This window comes from Perca fluviatilis, chromosome 20 (assembly GCF_010015445.1).
Source record: "Perca fluviatilis chromosome 20, GENO_Pfluv_1.0, whole genome shotgun sequence".
Classification (NCBI taxonomy): domain Eukaryota; kingdom Metazoa; phylum Chordata; class Actinopteri; order Perciformes; family Percidae; genus Perca; species Perca fluviatilis.
The window spans coordinates 1,281,499-1,298,397 of record NC_053131.1 but is presented as its reverse complement, the minus strand read 5'-3'; the positions used below and the strand labels follow the sequence as shown (position 1 = coordinate 1,298,397).

Genomic DNA, 16,899 nt, shown 5'->3' with positions numbered 1-16,899 from the left:
ATGGTGAACGTTTTTAGGGGTAGCAGCTTTCACAGAGAGGTTTAGAGAAGCACACGGCCTTTTATCATGGTTGATTTCAGCCCTATGTGCTATCGAGTAGCCATCACCCTTACGGATCCTTTGTTCAGGAACGGATTGTCTAGACACAGAATATATATATATATTAGAGGACTAGAAACACGGTGATAAATTAAATAGTAATAAATATTACAGCCTGAAAGAGATAAATAGCCCCATAAATACCTGTTTCCAACGTTCTTATTCCTTATTAGAAGGACCTTTTGTTTTATGTTCTGGTGTGTTGGGGTCTGTAGGATCGGGCTACACAGCTCTTTTTTAAAAAACAAAAAACAAAAAATTAATGAAAACACAGTACTAAATCAATTAATGCTGTAGTGTATAATATATTTATAGGTTTTTACCTTGTGGTATAAGTGTTTCATCAACTAACACAGCCACATTGTCCCAGCTCTTTGTAAAATCACCTAATGACGCAAACTGCATTATACAACAAAAAAAAAAAACTTTTTAAGTCACAAATGACTGAATGAATTAAACACCTTACAATAAACTTTTTTTTTAATTTACTCACCAAACGCAGCCACATTTCTGTAGAAACGAATCCTCTTTTCTTCAGAGGTCTTTGTTGAGGAAGCCTGAGAAAACGAGAAAATTTTTAGCTAGCACCTTAGCTAAAAACTGCAGGTAAAAAGTGAGCAGTCAGCCTTGAAAACAAGGGGTTTTTAAACACCACAAACCACCCCCTTTATGACGATTTAACACCCACAACAATAGACCTCACATTTACAAGCTAACCACTGGGCTAACACGTGTTTTTTACTATCGTCATATGGTACAACCACGCCCGCATTACGAACACACGGTCAAAAGTTTTAGCTAATTCATGAATGACTGAATGAATTAAATATCTTTGAACATCCTTAAACACAAGAGGTGCTTTTAAATTTACTTACCACTAGTAGGTATTGCTGAAAAACGAAACACCTCGCGTTGCTTTCACCAAGAAGAATTAAAAAGTGAAACTCCAGAGGTTTTTTTTTTGATGAGGAAAAACGTGGTAGCTATCTAGCTAGCTACCAGACTAGCTAGAAAAAGCATCTAAAAAGAGACAGCTAGCATGAAACAAGGGGTTTTAAACAGTGCACTGCTGAAAAAGGATCCTTTTTTTTTTTTTTTTTTTTTTTTTTTTTCTCTACAAAAAAAGAACAACTCACTGGTATTGATTGGGGTAGTAAGCTAGCTAGCTAGCAGAAAAGCTAAAAAGTGTGCAGACCCCCCCCAGGTAGTACGACAGAGTGACCTCATTCGAAGCGGGTGTGAGAGGCCGCCTCAGCTCAAGGCCACAAGACCCTCGTTGCAGGGAGGCGTACGACCGTGACACCGAAGTCATCACATCTGCTAGATGCACTACCATATTCGGCCACTAGATGGCGCTCGCGGGGTGCCGACGTTCGACCGCGACGTCATCACATCCGCTAGATGCGTGCGCAGCTTCGACGATTAGATGCACTAACATATTCAGCCACTAGATGGCGATCGCGAGTAACGACGTGCGGCCGCGACGTCATCACGCACGCACATATCATCAGTTGGCATGGCAGGTTTGCGTGTGCGTGTGAGATGACGTCACACATGCACGCGCAAAACCGCCATCTTTATACTACTATTATGAAACAGACGAGAATAGATTTATGCCTAGCTACGGCTATGGTGTGCAAATGGATCATGGATCCGGAATATGCAAAGAATGTTTGGAGTGATCATTGTGTGTTTAAATGTAAACTGCTGAAGGAAGAGAAAAAAAAAGAAAGGGAGGTTTGTGGTGTTTAAATGTGAGTCATCTGGAAGATGAAAAATATGGTATGATTGTAAATAAAATGTTAGAGGATGCAAAATGGGAAATAGGCTTAAATGATGATGTGTTGGTGTGGTGGGAGGAGTTTAAAGAGAGGATTAAAAAGAAAAGTATTAAATATAGTAAAGATAAATATATTATAGATACAGCCCTGGAAAAAAAAATTGTATATTAAATTAAATAATGAAACTGTTAAATTAGATATAAATCCGGCATATAGTACGGATGAATATGAAATTATTAAAGCACAATTAAAACGAATGGAAGAATATAAGTGTAGGGGGGCTGCTATTCGCAGCAAAATTAGAAATTATATAGAGGGAGAGAAATGCACTGCATTCTTTCTAAGAATGGAGAAAAATAATCAAAATAAAACTAATATAGAGGAACTGGAAACTGAGGAGGGTAATATGACTAAAGATAATGTGGAAATAATGATGGAAATTAGGAAATATTATATGAATTTGTTTGATAGTCAAGAAATAGATAGTGTGTGTGTGAATCGTGTGTTGGGGAGTTTGAAACGGAGGTTGGGAGAGGATGATAAGGAATGGTGTGATGCGGATTTTACGGATGCGGATGTGGATTTAGCTATAGATGGGTTAATCTTAAATAAGAGTCCTGGGGCGGATGGCCTGCCAGCTGAATTTTATTAAAAGTTCAAAGATAAAATCAGACCAATATTACAGATAATTTTTCAGAACATGCAAAAACAAAACAATAAACCGGAATCTTTTTCAGGGGGGGTCATAAACATTTTTTATAAAAACAAAGGAAGTAAAACTCATCTGGACAACTACAGACCAATTAGCTTACTTAACACAGACTACAAAATCCTGGCAAAAATTCTGGCAAATAAAATAAAAACAGTAATCCATCAACTCATAGGTCATACGCAGTCATACAGCATACCAGGGAGGGACATAACAGACTCAATTATTACAGTAAAGGACACAATAAGGACAATGGCAGGGGGCGCAGGGGTATGGATAGGGATTGATTTGATGAAAGCGTTTGATAGGGTGGAGCATTCTTTTTTGTTTGGGATTTTGAGGAGGTTTGGTTTTGGGGAGGGTTTAATAGGATGGATTGAGTTATTGTATAGGGATGTATATAGTGTGGTGAAATGTAATGGTAGATACACGGAGAAGGTGAGGATAGGCAGATCGATTAGGCAGTGCTGTCCTCTGTCATCATTGCTGTACAGTTTGGTTGCAGAACCTCTGGCAGCAGTGGTGGCAGAGGACAGTCTCATTCACGGTGTAGAGGTAGGCATAGGTAACAGGGTTAAAATGGTGCAGTATGCAGACGACATAAATTTTTTCACATCTAACAGTCAGGAGGTAAGTAGATTCATCACACATTTGGAACAATATCAATCAGCATCAGGGGCAAAGGTCAATATTAGCAAATCAGAAATAACTACATTTGGAACAGATACATCACAGGCAGCAACATGGGGGTTTTCACGGGTTGTTAATCCACGGAAGGTTTTAGGTGTATATATAGGGGCAGATGAGGAGGAGGCGGATAGGCAGTCATGGGAGGGGGTAATTAAGAAGGTGGAGAGGGTGTTAAATATGTGGAGAATGAGGGGTTTGTTGGTTAGGGGGAAAGTAACAATTATAAATGTTCTTTGTCACTCACTGGTTACACATGTTCTGAGCACTACGGTTTTACCGAGTTGGGCGGTGGGGCGCATAAATAGTTTAATTGATGGGTTTTTATGGAGGTCGAAGGGGGTGTGTGTTAGGCATAGGGTAATGATTAATGGGGTTAAAGAGGGTGGTTTGAAGTTGATAGATGTAGGGGTGAGAAGGGATGCGGCTAGGATAAAATTGGTGGGGAAGTATTTGGATGGTGGGTGTGAGGCGGGATGGAAAATGTATTTTGGGGATTTATTGAGGGGGTTTGGGTCGTGTGGGGATACAAATTTGCTACGTAACGCAGCGCGGATGGCCTCCGTCACCTCCCTGGCTTTTACAGGGAGGTGATGGAGGCCTGGAAGAAAGTGCTACCTAGTGTCAATCTTGAGTGTGTGTCAAAGCAACAAGTTCATCAAATCCCGTATATCCATAACCCGGCCTTTCTATTTTCAAATAGAACCATATACAATAAATCAATATTACAAGCTAACTGTCAGTCCATCATCCATATGTGCAATAACCTGGGAAAGTTAGACACGAAAACTTTATGTAGAGAATTGAAACTGAAAGGTGTGCTGTTTAGAGGGAAAATCATAGGAGAGATTTGTGAGAAAGTTAAGCGGTGTATGAAGCCTGAGTGGCTTGCACTGTTGGAGGGTCCAGATGATGAAGTAGAGAATAATAAGGTGGTATTTAATATGTGTGTGGGTGTGAAAATAATAAATGTATGTAAGATAAAAATGAAAACATGGTATGATATAGTGATAAAACAAATAGGTGTTACACCGACGGCCAATGCGGCCTGGGTGACTGTTTTTTCAGAAGAGGTAGAGGAGAGAATATGGGGGAGTATTGATGTGCGATATATATCGCCGGAAATGTTTCACTTAGATTTTAAGTTGAGGCATAGGAGAATATTTCCGGCAGTAGTACTGCATCAAATAAATAACGGCATAGATAGACAGTGTACAGTGTGTTTTATGGAGGATGAGACCATAGAACATATTTTTCTGAATTGTTCTATGTTAAAAATGTTTGTTGTTAAGTTAAGACTGTTGTTGAGTGTTAAATGTCATTTTGTGTGTAATAATGTTCATGAGTGGAATATGGCGCTGCTGTTTGGGGTGCCTAGAATGCTGAGAGTGAATACAGGTTTGGTGAATATTATCCTGAGTCTGGCCAGGAGGGCGGTGTTCCTGAGGAGGAATAGCGCCTTCTATGATGGTAGATATCAGGACGTGTGGGTTTTGTTCTTTTGCCAGTTTAAGGCATATTTTCTTTTGTTTTTTTCTAAAGGGGTTGATTTCTTTCAAAATGCATTCATGGGAGGGAATGATTTATTTTCCATTGAGGGAGGGGATTTATTATTTAATTTAATTTAATTTAACTGTAAATAGTGTGGATGAGTAGAATGATTGATGCACTAGCTTAATAGATGGTTTTAGGACACATGGTGATTGAAGAAGGGTAAGTGGATTTTGTTTATTTTGATAGACTTTTCAGTTGGTTAAAATGGATGTGAGTGAGAATGAATGAACAGTGGTAGGGTGTTTCTATGTGGGTGGAATGAATGCAAGTTTGTTGTTTTACTTTGGGTTGTTTGATTTTGTTTCTTATTTTGTTTGTTGGTTTGTTTAGTATCTAGTGTTCGTTTTTGTTTGTTCTTTATTTAACTATATTGATATTTTGGAAGTTGAGTTTATATTATTTTGAGTTTATGAGTTTAACCTTGAATGGTTATTTGGTTTTGTTTATATTGATTTTATGAGTTTATGATTTAACCTTGAGTGGTTAATTGGTTTGTTTATCTTTGATTTTATGATTTAACCTTGAATGGTCTTTTGGTTTTGTTTATATTTAAGTTTATGATTTTATGATTTAACCTTGAGTGGTTATTTGGTTTTGTTTATCTTTAAGTTTATGATTTAAACCTTAAGTGGTTTTTTGGTTTGTTTATCTTTAAGTTTATGATTTAAACCTTAAGTGGTCTTTTGGTTTTGTTTATATTTAAGTTTATGATTTTATGATTTAACCTTGAGTGGTCATTTGGTTTTGTTTATCTTTAAGTTTATGATTTAAACCTTAAGTGGTCTTTTGGTTTTGTTTATATTTAAGTTTATGATTTTATGATTTAACCTTCAGTGGTAATTTGGGTTTGGTACTTTTAATATTATGTGTTTATGATTTTATGAGTTAATTCAGTTCAAATTCAGTTAAGAATGGTTTTGTGTTTGTTTATGTGTGATTTTCTGAATGAATGTTTGTGTTTTTTGTGTGTTATTGTGACTAAAATTGTTTTTTAACCAGTGTGTGAATTTGTAAATAATAATGTGAATTTTGATAATAAAAGATAAAAAAAAACGCCCGATCTCGTCTGATCTCGGAAGCTAAGCAGAGTAGGGCTGGGTCAGTACTTGGATGGGAGACTGCCTGGAAATACCCGGTGCTGTAAGCTTTTTATTCCCATTGTACAACAGCAGGGGCTATGCTTCTTCTTTATACCACAAGTGTAATTGCATTTTACCATCTATAAATACCTTGTGTTCACCTACTCTAATGGCTTATGGCCATACCACCGTGAACACGCCCGATCTCGTTTGATCTCGGAAGCTAAGCAAGGTAGGGCCGGGTCAGTACTTGGATGGGAGACTGCCTGGGAATACCCGGTGCTGTAAGCTTTTTATTCTACACTTTCAACAGCAGGGTCTCTGCTCCTAATTTATACCACAAGTGTCATTGCATTTTACCATCTATAAATAGCCTGTTTTCACCTGCTCTAGTGGCTTATGGCCATTCCACACTGAACAGGCCGGATCTCGTCTGATCTTGGAAGCTAAGCAAGGTAGGGCTGGGTCAGTACTTGGATGGGAGACTGCCTGGGAATACCTGGTGCTGTAAGCTGTTTATTACCATTTTACAACAGCAGGGGCTCTGCTTCTTCTTTATACCACAAGTGTAATTGCATTTTACCATCTATAAATATCTTGTTTTCAACTTCTTTAATGGCTTACGGCCATACCACCCTGAACACGCCCGATCTAGTTTGATCTCGGAAGCTAAGCAAGGTAGGGCCGAGTCAGTACTTGGATGGGAGACTACCTGGGAATACCTGGTGCTGTAAGCAGTTTATTACCACTTTACAACAGCAGGGGCACTGCTTCTTCTTTATACCACAAGTGTAATTGCATTTTACCATCTATAAATATCTTGTTTTCACCTTCTTTAATGGCTTACGGCCATACCACCGTGAACACGTGTGTGCGGAGAGGAGGAGCTAGCAACAGAGTGCAGGAGTGTGAGTAGAGTGAGGACGTGTGTGAGAGTAGCAGAGAGTTGAATTGTTTGTTTTGTGTTTAATTGCCTGAAATATGGTTTTTGTTCTTTTCTTTTATTTCGTTTTGCCCCCTAGCAGCACAGGCTGCAGGGGGACACTTTTTGTTGTAGTTTTGAGTGAGTTTGAAAAACCTAAAAAAAAAACAAAAAAAATTAAAAAAATTAAAAATTAACCAAAAAAATGAGCACGGCAGGGAGACAGAGGACGACCACGGGTGAGAAAGCTGAAAGACATAGGAGTAGAAGTAATGTTAGGGATAGTGAAGAACAGAGGACGGTAGATAAACAGAATGAGAGAGAGAAGCAACGTTGGAAGGAAACACGCACGGAGAAGCAGAAGGCTGAGCACGAGGGGAAAACAGTAATGGCGGAGGCACGACAGACAGAGCAGACTGGAGAGCACGCTGCACACTCGGAGTTACAGACGGGGAAGCAGATGGTGGAGCAAGCAGGCAAGGGGAAGATGACAACGGAGGAGAAACGAGTGCCGGAGACAACGGTGAAGGAAACGGCCACAACAGAGACGGCAATGGCGGCGGTGCTGCATGACGCAGACACGGTGGAGCACACACACGCGGTGGAGAACATAGACACGGAGGAAAGCACACATATGGCGGAGCCAGGGGAAGCAGAGACACTCCCGAAGTTGATGGGACCGGACGGGAAAGGAGGGTTTGCACGGAGCAAACCGGACCACAGATATCAGCAGGAACTAACAGAGTAAAGACTGACACGGAGCTGCCTATATTGGAGTTGCTAACAGCCATTCGGTTTTTGGCTGGAGGCTTGTTGGCGTGCAGACAATTAGAAAAAACTGAGTTTGAAGTGACATTATCGGATGAAAAAGGGAAAAGGAACATTCTCAAGGGTTTTCAAGTGGGTGATGTGGCCGTGTCTGTTCAGGACTTATGCGTACATGAGACTATGGTTTCCTTCATGAAACTGCCTGCCTATATAACAGATGCTGAGATTCTGGAGAAATTGACATTGTGGAATGTGAAACTGACATCGCAGATTCGACGACGCATGTGGCCGGGGACCAATGTAGCAGACGGGACCAGGTTCGTTAAAGTCAAGTTTGACGGAGTAGTAAAATCCCTGCCCTACTCGGCGAGGTTTTCGACAGCGCAGGGACCGCAGTTCTTTCGGGTGCTGCATGATGGACAGATGAAGACATGTAGGCTATGTATGGATCCAGGGCATCTAATGAAGGACTGTCCCCAGTTCTACTGTTACCGGTGCAAACAGCAAGGACACTACAGCCGTGACTGCAGCATGGAGGTGAGTAGGTGTCGGGTGTGTCACAACAGACAATCTGATTGTATTTGTCATTCTAGTGAGGAATCTGACAGTGAAATTAATGTAGATCAAATTGAAAAAGTTTTTTCAGATTACAAAAATGATAGTGAGGAAGAAGAGGAGCTGATAGTGGAGCTGCCGGCTCAGCCTAAGAGCTGCAAAGAAGTGAGGGAGGATGTCGGTGGTGTACATGGGGTGGTGCGGAGTGAGACAGTTGCGACTGTGCAGGAAGCCCAGGCTGAGGAGAGCAGGGTGGACAGAGTAACCAGTGTTCCAGACAGCATGGATTGTTTTGAATATGACATAGAAGAAGTCTTGGCACGATGCGGGAAGGGAGGAGGAGATGAGATGAAGAACATCGCGTCTGCTTCCTCCCTGAATGTGGGATTGCAGACAAGACACGAATCCAAGTCTGAGAAAAATATGGTCCCTCCAGAAAAACCACCACACAAACCCAGTGTAACACCGATAGTTAGTGATGAATCTGACATTGATGAAGATGACGATTTGTTTAAAACTCCAACCAGGTACCGGCAGCTCGTGCAGAAAAACATTGTAAAAGAACAGTCCAAGAATAGATTGACAAAAGTGGCCAAAACTCTTCCAAAAAGATGATTAGATGGTTGTTGTGACACACCTGGCTCTTATTTTCTCCATGCTGCAGCTCATTTCTTTAAATGCAAATGGACTGAGGACAGTAACTAAAACTAATTCCAGACTAACCTCTTTGGTTTTTGATGTATTATGTGTACAACAGACAAAGTGGGATGAGCAGGAGATGAACATTCAACGGGGCCGCTGGAAAGGAGATTTACATGTAAGTAATGGGGTAAATGGGAATGGAGGGTGTTATAACCTTGGACGGTTAATAATGCACGCAGACTTTGAACTGTTAACGGACTTTACTTAACGTTTTCAGCAGCTCACATACACAGGTAGCAACACACTGGGGAAACACATGTCAACGGGGCGGGGTCACCCTCTTAACCTCCCTGGGGGGAACCTGGGTTAAATAATAAAGGTTCCGGGGTGCAGTACCCTTAAACACTGCGACACAGTTTCAGTCTGTAACACTTCTCCCCCTTTAAGTGAAAACATAATGTAAACAAATACAACTATGCCACTCAGGTCCCCTTTGTAAACTCATGAACGTACTCCCAGCCAAGTTTGGGGTGCAGACAGGCTGGTCTACCTGTACAGACTCACTTTGCACAGACAGTCCATCAGTTTGCTGTGGTGCTACTGGCACCTCAAAATCAGCCACCGAGCTGTCCACACTGTCCTTGCGTGTAACACTCTGAGGCCCCTCCCCTTCAGCCCCACGGCGAGCACGCAGGTGATCCTGGTGCCTGCGCGGATCTGCCGTCCATCCAACAAGTCCACCGTGAAGGACACCGGTCCTGTCTGGCGGCTGATGAGTCCTGGCAGCCAGGGAGGACCCTGAGCAAAGTTCTTAGCAAACACACAGTCCCCAGGCTTAAAAGCCTCTCTTTAGCATGTTGGTCTCCGCCTCCCTTTCTGCTCTTCCTGCGAACGGACAACTCTCGCTTCCGACGTCTGGGTGGAGCAGATCCAATAATGATTGGGCTTCCTCCCCATTAACATTTCTGCTGGGGAGATGCCCGTGGTTGTGTGGGGAGTGATCCTATATTGGAACAAGAAGCGGGAAAGCTTAGTTTCCAGTGTATGTCCTGACATCTTTCGTAGACCATCTTTCAGGGTCTCAACGGCTCGTTCTGCTAAGCCATTGGAGGCCGGATGATAGGGAGCCGTGCGGACATGTCGAATACCATTTTTCTCCATGAACTCCTGGAACAACTCACTGGTGAAAGTGGGCCCGTTGTCTGTCACCACAGAATCTGGCAACCCGTGAGTAGCAAAGATGCTGCTCCTGCGGGCTTTTCAATGGTGACTGGGGCAGTAATGTTTGACATGATGTGTGCGTCCAGCCACTTAGAATGTGCATCCACCAGCACTAGGAACATGTGACCAATAAATGGACCAGCAAAATCCAGGTGGAGCCTCGACCACGGACGACCAGGCCACTCCCATGGGTGGAGCGGGGCAGGTGCTGGCATCTTCTGGTTACTTTGACATTGTGCACATGCCTTTACCTTTTCTTCTAGAGCACTGTCCATCCCCGGCCACCACACAAATGACCTGGCAAGGCTCTTCATCCGGGACACGCCAGGGTGGGCGTCATGCAGCTCGTCCATCACCCGTGCCTGCCCAGGGGTGGAACAATCACTCTGGAGCCCCAGAGGAGACAGCCATCCTGAACACTTAGCTCTAGCTGACGCTTGAAAAAGGGCTTAAACTCCACCTGCCCAACAGCTGCTGGCCAGCCCTGCATCACCCATCTCTTAACTTGAGATAACACTGGGTCTCTCTCAGTCCACATTTTGACTTGCTTTGATGTCACTGGAGTGTTAGACAGCCTATCTAACATGAACACAGTCTCTGGGGGCAGGAAAGTTTGGTTTGGCGCGTCTGGAAGAGGGAGTCGGCTAAAGGCATCAGCATTGGCATTTTCGCTGCCCGCCTTATACACTATTTTGTACTGATACGCTGAGAGGGTTAGTGCCCAGCGCTGTACTCTTGCTGAAGCCATGGGTGGGATGCCTTTTGACTCACTGAACAGACCCATAAGGGGCTTATGGTCTGTATAGATGGTAAAGGGACGACCATACAGGTACTGGTGAAACCGTTTCACAGCAAAAACCACAGCTAGTCCCTCTTTCTCTAGCTGTGAGTACCCTTTTTCTGCTGGAGTGAGAGTGCGCGACACATATCCAATCGGCTTTTCAGAGCCGTCCTCCATCTGGTGCGAAAGGACCGCCCCCACACCATAGGGCGAAGCGTCACAGGACAGGATGACATCCCTGTCTGGATGAAAGTGCACCAGCAGTCGATCAGAGTGTAACAGCTCTTTTACCTGCTGGAATGATGCCTCTTGTGCTCGCTGCCACTTCCATGAGCTGTCTTTATGCAGTAGCTGATAGAGGGGGGCCAGTACAGTTGAGAGGTCAGGTAAGAATTTGCCATAGTAATTTACTAAGCCCAAGAACGACCTGAGTTCTGCCACATTCTTTGGACTTGGAGCCTCTTTTACTGCCCTCACCTTCTCATCCACAGGAGACAGACCCTGAGCCGTAATCCTGTGGCCCAGGTAGGTGACACTTGGAGCTTGGAAAACGCATTTACTGCGCTTCAACCGCAGCCCGGCTTCTGCCATTCTCTTCAACACCTGGCCCAAGTTACTCAGATGCTCCTCCTCTGTTTTCCCGGTGACTAAAATGTCATCCAAGTAGACTGCCACATGGGGAATGTTTTGGAGCAGATTGTCCATGGTGCGTTGAAAGATAGCCGGACTGGATGCCACGCCAAAAACCAGGCGGTTATACTTGAACAACCCTTTGTGGGTGTTGATGGTGACATACTGTTTGGATTTCTCGTCCAACAGCAGCTGTTGGTACGCATGACTCATGTCCAGTTTTGTGAATGTCTTTCCACCTGCCAGAGTAGCAAACAGGTCCTCCACCCGTGCATGCCACAGACTAACCTGTCGCGCAGCATGTCGTCCAGGGCTGCTCCAAACTCACAGTGCTGCGATAACTGTCTCAGCTCCGCCACAAACGCAGCAACCGAAACCCCTGGCCTGCGGGCATGAGTATGAAACTTGAAGCGCTGAACAATTACAGATGGCTTCGGGTTGTGGTGGTCTTGCACCATCTTCACCAGCTCCTTAAACCCAATACCTCCCGGGCTCCGCGGCGTAGCCAGGTTGCGTATCAGTTTATACGTCTGCGCCCCGCACACACTGAGGAGGATGGAGCGTTTCTTGTCCTCTTCTGTAATGTCATTCGCCAGGAAAAAGTGTTCCAGTCTCTCGACATATTCAATCCAATCACTGTCCGACTCGACATATTCACTAAGTGAACCCACAGTAGCCATGCGTAAACTACACGGAAACTTCTTCTTCGACCTAACTCGGTTTAAATCCTCGTCGCCAGTGTTATAACCTTGGACGGTTAATAATGCACGCAGACTTTGAACTGTTAACGGACTTTACTTAACGTTTTCAGCAGCTCACATACACAGGTAGCAACACACTGGGGAAACACATGTCAACGGGGCGGGGTCACCCTCTTAACCTCCCTGGGGGGAACCTGGGTTAAATAATAAAGGTTCCGGGGTGCAGTACCCTTAAACACTGCGACACAGTTTCAGTCTGTAACAGAGGGGTTGCTATGTATGTGAGGGAGGGTAAACTAACTAATGTAAATTTAATATATAAAGATAAATTAGGCAGGATGTTGGTGGTGGATTGTATTTATGAGGGTGTGGTTATAAGAATAATCAATGTATACGCTTCAAATCTGGAAAAAGAAAGAATTATTTTTTTCAGAGAACTAAAAAAATGGTGTACATCTAGTACAGTGATTGTGTGGAGATTTTAATGTTGTACAAACAAAATTAGACATCTCGAGAAATAATGTTTTTAAAACAGATACAAGTCGGAAAGAACTAGAAATATTATTGGCGGATGTAAGTATGTGTGATGTGTGGAGAGCGACATATCCGAATAAGAAGGAGTATTCCCGTCACCAAATAGTCGGAAACGTCTTGAAACAATCACGTATTGATTTATGCATGGCTTCGGCATTCTTGTGTAAATATATTACTAATTCTCAGTATATACAAAATGCCTGGAGTGATCACTGTTATATGCAGTGCAATATTGATAGCTTTCAATAGAAGAGGAAAGGGGGAAAGTGGTGCTTTAATACTAGTCACTTAAGTGATAAAAAATATGTTGATATGATGAATATGATGTTGGATAATGCCAAAATGGAAATTTTTTTGAATGATGTACTTGTGTGGTGGGAACAACTTAAGAGACGTATAAAGAAAAAAAGTATTGTATATAGTAAAGAAAAGTATTTAAAGGATACAGCTTTAGAAAAACAATTATGTGATGATTTGAGAAAGGAAGCAATTAAACTAGATAATAATAGAAATAGTAGTACTGAAAAATATGAAATATTAAAATCTAAATTAAAACTAATAGAAGAATATAAATGTAAAGGGGCTGCAATATGCAGTAAGATCCAAAACTATATGGAGGGGGAGAAATGTACAGCTTTTTTTCTCCGTGTAGAAAAAATGAATAAACAAAAAACTAATATTGAAGAGCTAGAAACAACAGAGGGTATGAATACAAAAGATCAGAGAGAAATAATGACAGGAATAGAGAAATATTATACAAATTTATTTAAAAGTGAGAGTACGGATATTACATGTGTGAATCGTGTTTTGAGTAAATTAAAAAGGAAAATAAGTGAGGAAGATAAAGAGTGGTGTGATCGTCTGCTTTACAGATGCGGATTTAGACGCGGGCCGTAATAGGGGTTAAATGAGAATAAAAGTCCAGGGGAGGATGGCTTGCCGGCTGAATTTTACAAAACCTTCAGGGAAAAACTCAAACCATTATTAAGAACCGTCTTTACAACAATGCAAGAAATAGACAATAAACCGGTTTCATTTTCCACAAGGGTCATCAATATTTTTTATAAAAAGAAAGGGGATACAAATAATTTAGATAACTATAGACCAATTAGCGTATTAAATACATATTATAAAATATTAGCAAAATTACTGGCAAATAAAATAAAAATGGTCATCAATAACATAGTGGGGGAGGGACAATCTTACAGCATACCACACTGCATGAAAAGTGGGATTTTCGTCAGTATGCGGCACTGTAGATTGTCGTGGAACTTCAGGTTTACGGCTGTACACGGCAATTTACAGGCAACACCAAAAACTGCCGAAAATTGTCGGAAATTGACGTGGGCCTTGCTTGGCAGTTGTCCCCCCATGACCCCCACTCCCTCTAATTCTAGGGGAGGCTTTCACATGTAAATGAAAATGCTGTGAGCTATACAAATGCAAATCAGGGTAGCAGGGGGAGTTTTACCCCAGGTGACATTTTTCTAAAAGGTATTAACTTAATTTTAAGAAAATCTCTTAAAATAGATCAGACTCAGTATAGCCTAATTGTAGACTCTTCAATTTTAGCTTGAATTGATTTATTTAATGGAAGTATGCTGGATTAATTACTTTGTATGTCATTAGCAATGACCAATGTTATGTAAAAAAGATACACAAAATAATTTATTTCAACAATTTGTTTTAATCAGGCTTTGCCACAAAGGTAAAATGTGCTAGCTCAACCACTGAGCATAGTGACATGACTACAGTCTTTGGTCTTGCTCATCCAACATTGTCTGGTGGAATGGAGACAGAGGCTCCACTGTACAGTTTTCTAAGAGAAGTCTTTCTGCTGACACCAAAACACTGGGCTTCACATAAAGCATATCAGGTTTGTCATTGCATGACAAGGTCCCAACCATTTCTCTTCTTAAAATACTGGCAAATACAGCACCATATTCACATGTCCATAGCATATGAAGCGGTTGGCTCTGCTGAAATGGCCTGACTTCAATTGTGCTTTTATTAACATTTCCCAGTAATCCATTATAACTCACTGTAATTCACCTCCACACCAGTGTGTGCGCTGTTCGCGCCCTGCTGGTTAATCTGCTCCACGGTCTCTCTCTATCACTCTGCCCCGCCCTCACTGCTTCCATTTGAAAAAAATTAGAGAGAGTTAGAGCAAAAACTTCCGAAATATGGGAATATTTCAGGCCAACTGGTAAAAGAGTTGTCGGTACACTCTCCAAAGATGCGCTCACAGAAAAGAAGAAGACAACGTAAGTATATAATTATTAATGAAACGGCGAGCTAGTCTGTACTGTTTATTAACTCTTGATCGTACAATGTCTTTGGATGTTAAACAGGCTACTTAGACTTGGCAGTAATGTTTTAAACCCCACCAAGTTTAAACGCGAGCAGCACAGAGCTGTGGCTGCTTTCAGCACCATTCATTACAGAGCTAAGCTGGTGATGTTGTTTTATAAAAGTATATATATTTTTTATCTCGTAATTTACAGGAAGCAGTCGCCGTCTTCACAACTCTGAGATAAACTGTAGCAGGCGCTACGAACCGGAGCAAGGATAAGATTTAAAGAATATGCTTTCATTGAATGAATTTCATTAATTCTTCTGTATAAGGGCATAGATACGTTAATAGATACCGATCTTAACCATAGTTTTTTTTTTTTTTACAGACTAACCTCGCCTCATAACGAGACTGTGTGCTGGCTGCGGGTGAGGTGGGCATTTGGAAGTGCGCCACATAGACATCCAGGACAACGCACCACAGACGTCTGCTAAATAGACAGAATGCTGCCGGTTACCAACAGCTCCGAGGCAGCCGCGGGTTAGGTGTGGACGGTGCGGCTTCTCGTGAGCGTGGGATATTTGTTGTGTGTGCTGTGTGTCTCCGATGCTTTGTACGCAGTTTTTTTCTGTCTGTGTTTTGTGTCAATAAAGCTATATCTTTGAATAAACAGCACGTTCCTGACAAATCATTTTAACTATGATAATCATGACATGAATATACAACATAGCATATATGAAATAAATATATATACATAAATAAATATATATATAATGCATAAATAAATATATATATAAAATTTTATTAATATAATAATGATGGCCCAGGTTGACCAATAGCCTAACCCGTGACAGACCTGTGAACCAATCACGAGAGATTTTTCTTGTTTAAAAGTAGTGGTTTCATCCAATAGTGAGTGAGGAAATTCCAGCCAGGCCAGACGTTCTCTGGCCAGGCGCCTATTCATATTCTAATTAGATCCATTAGCACCTCCGCAGGGGCTCTCCACATACGTCATGGTTCGTTTCCGACAATATGTGGCACAGACGAACGTGACGTTCACAGCCTGTAAATTGTCGATAACTGCCGAAAATTAGGGGGATTTCCGGGCGTTTACAGGCATTTACGGGGACGGAAATCCCACTTTTCATGCAGTGCCAGGGAGGGATATAACAGACTCAATAACTACAATAAAAAATACAGTACGGACTATGGCGGCAGGGGGGGGGGATATGGATAGGGATAGATTTAATGAAAGCATTCGATAGGGTAGAGCATTCTTTTTTATTTAAAACGTTAGAGTCATTTGGGTTTGGGGATAGACTAGTAAATTGGATTAGGTTATTATACAGGGATGTATATAGTGTGGTGAAATGCAATGGTGGATACACAGAGGTGGTGAGGATAGATAGGTCAATTAGACAGGGGTGTCCTCTGTCATCATTGCTGTACAGTTTGGTTGCAGAACCTCTGGCAGCAATGGTGGGAGAGGACGGGCACATTCACGGTGTAGAAGTAGGTAAAGATAACAGGGTAACGGTGGTACAATATGCAGACGACATTCATTTTTTTGCAGACAATAATCAGGAGGTCAATAGGTTCATTACACATTTACAGGAATATCAGTTAGCATCAGGAGCAAGAGTCAATAGCAGTAAGTCAGAAATAACTAAATTTGGAGCAGATTCATCACAGACAGAAACATGGGGATTCACCAGGGTGTTTAGTCCACGTAAGGTTTTAGGAGTATACATAGGGGCAGATGAGGAAGGTGCAGATAGACAGACATGGGAGGGGGTGATCAAAAAGGTGGAAAAGGTACTTAATATGTGGAAACTGAGGGGTTTAAAATGATGGTAGGTCATGGGCGGAAGTGCTTCCGTGTGTGAATGTTGTGTGTGTGACTAAAGAACAAGTTAATCAAATACCATTTCTCAATA

The 16,899-nt window shown here is 42.0% G+C and overlaps 1 long non-coding RNA gene, 2 other non-coding genes and 2 pseudogenes across 3 annotated transcripts; 3 read left to right on the top strand and 2 right to left on the bottom strand.

The window, feature by feature from the left end:
- Positions 1-2: 2 nt before the first annotated feature.
- On the bottom strand, positions 3-469 carry LOC120549594. The gene is made up of 3 exons (XR_005637410.1): positions 423-469; positions 244-331; positions 3-139 (listed from the first exon to the last, which is right to left on the bottom strand). It is a non-coding gene; the product is annotated as an uncharacterized LOC120549594 (long non-coding RNA).
- Positions 470-6,081: 5,612 nt separating this feature from the next.
- Positions 6,082-6,200, top strand: LOC120549995. The gene has a single exon (XR_005637487.1). It is a non-coding gene; the product is annotated as a 5S ribosomal RNA (ribosomal RNA).
- Positions 6,201-6,304: 104 nt separating this feature from the next.
- LOC120550427 lies at positions 6,305-6,423 on the top strand (annotated as a pseudogene).
- A 104-nt stretch (positions 6,424-6,527) lies between these two features.
- LOC120550213 lies at positions 6,528-6,646 on the top strand. The gene has a single exon (XR_005637685.1). It is a non-coding gene; the product is annotated as a 5S ribosomal RNA (ribosomal RNA).
- A 2,548-nt stretch (positions 6,647-9,194) lies between these two features.
- Positions 9,195-12,108, bottom strand: LOC120548864 (annotated as a pseudogene).
- Positions 12,109-16,899: the final 4,791 nt, after the last annotated feature.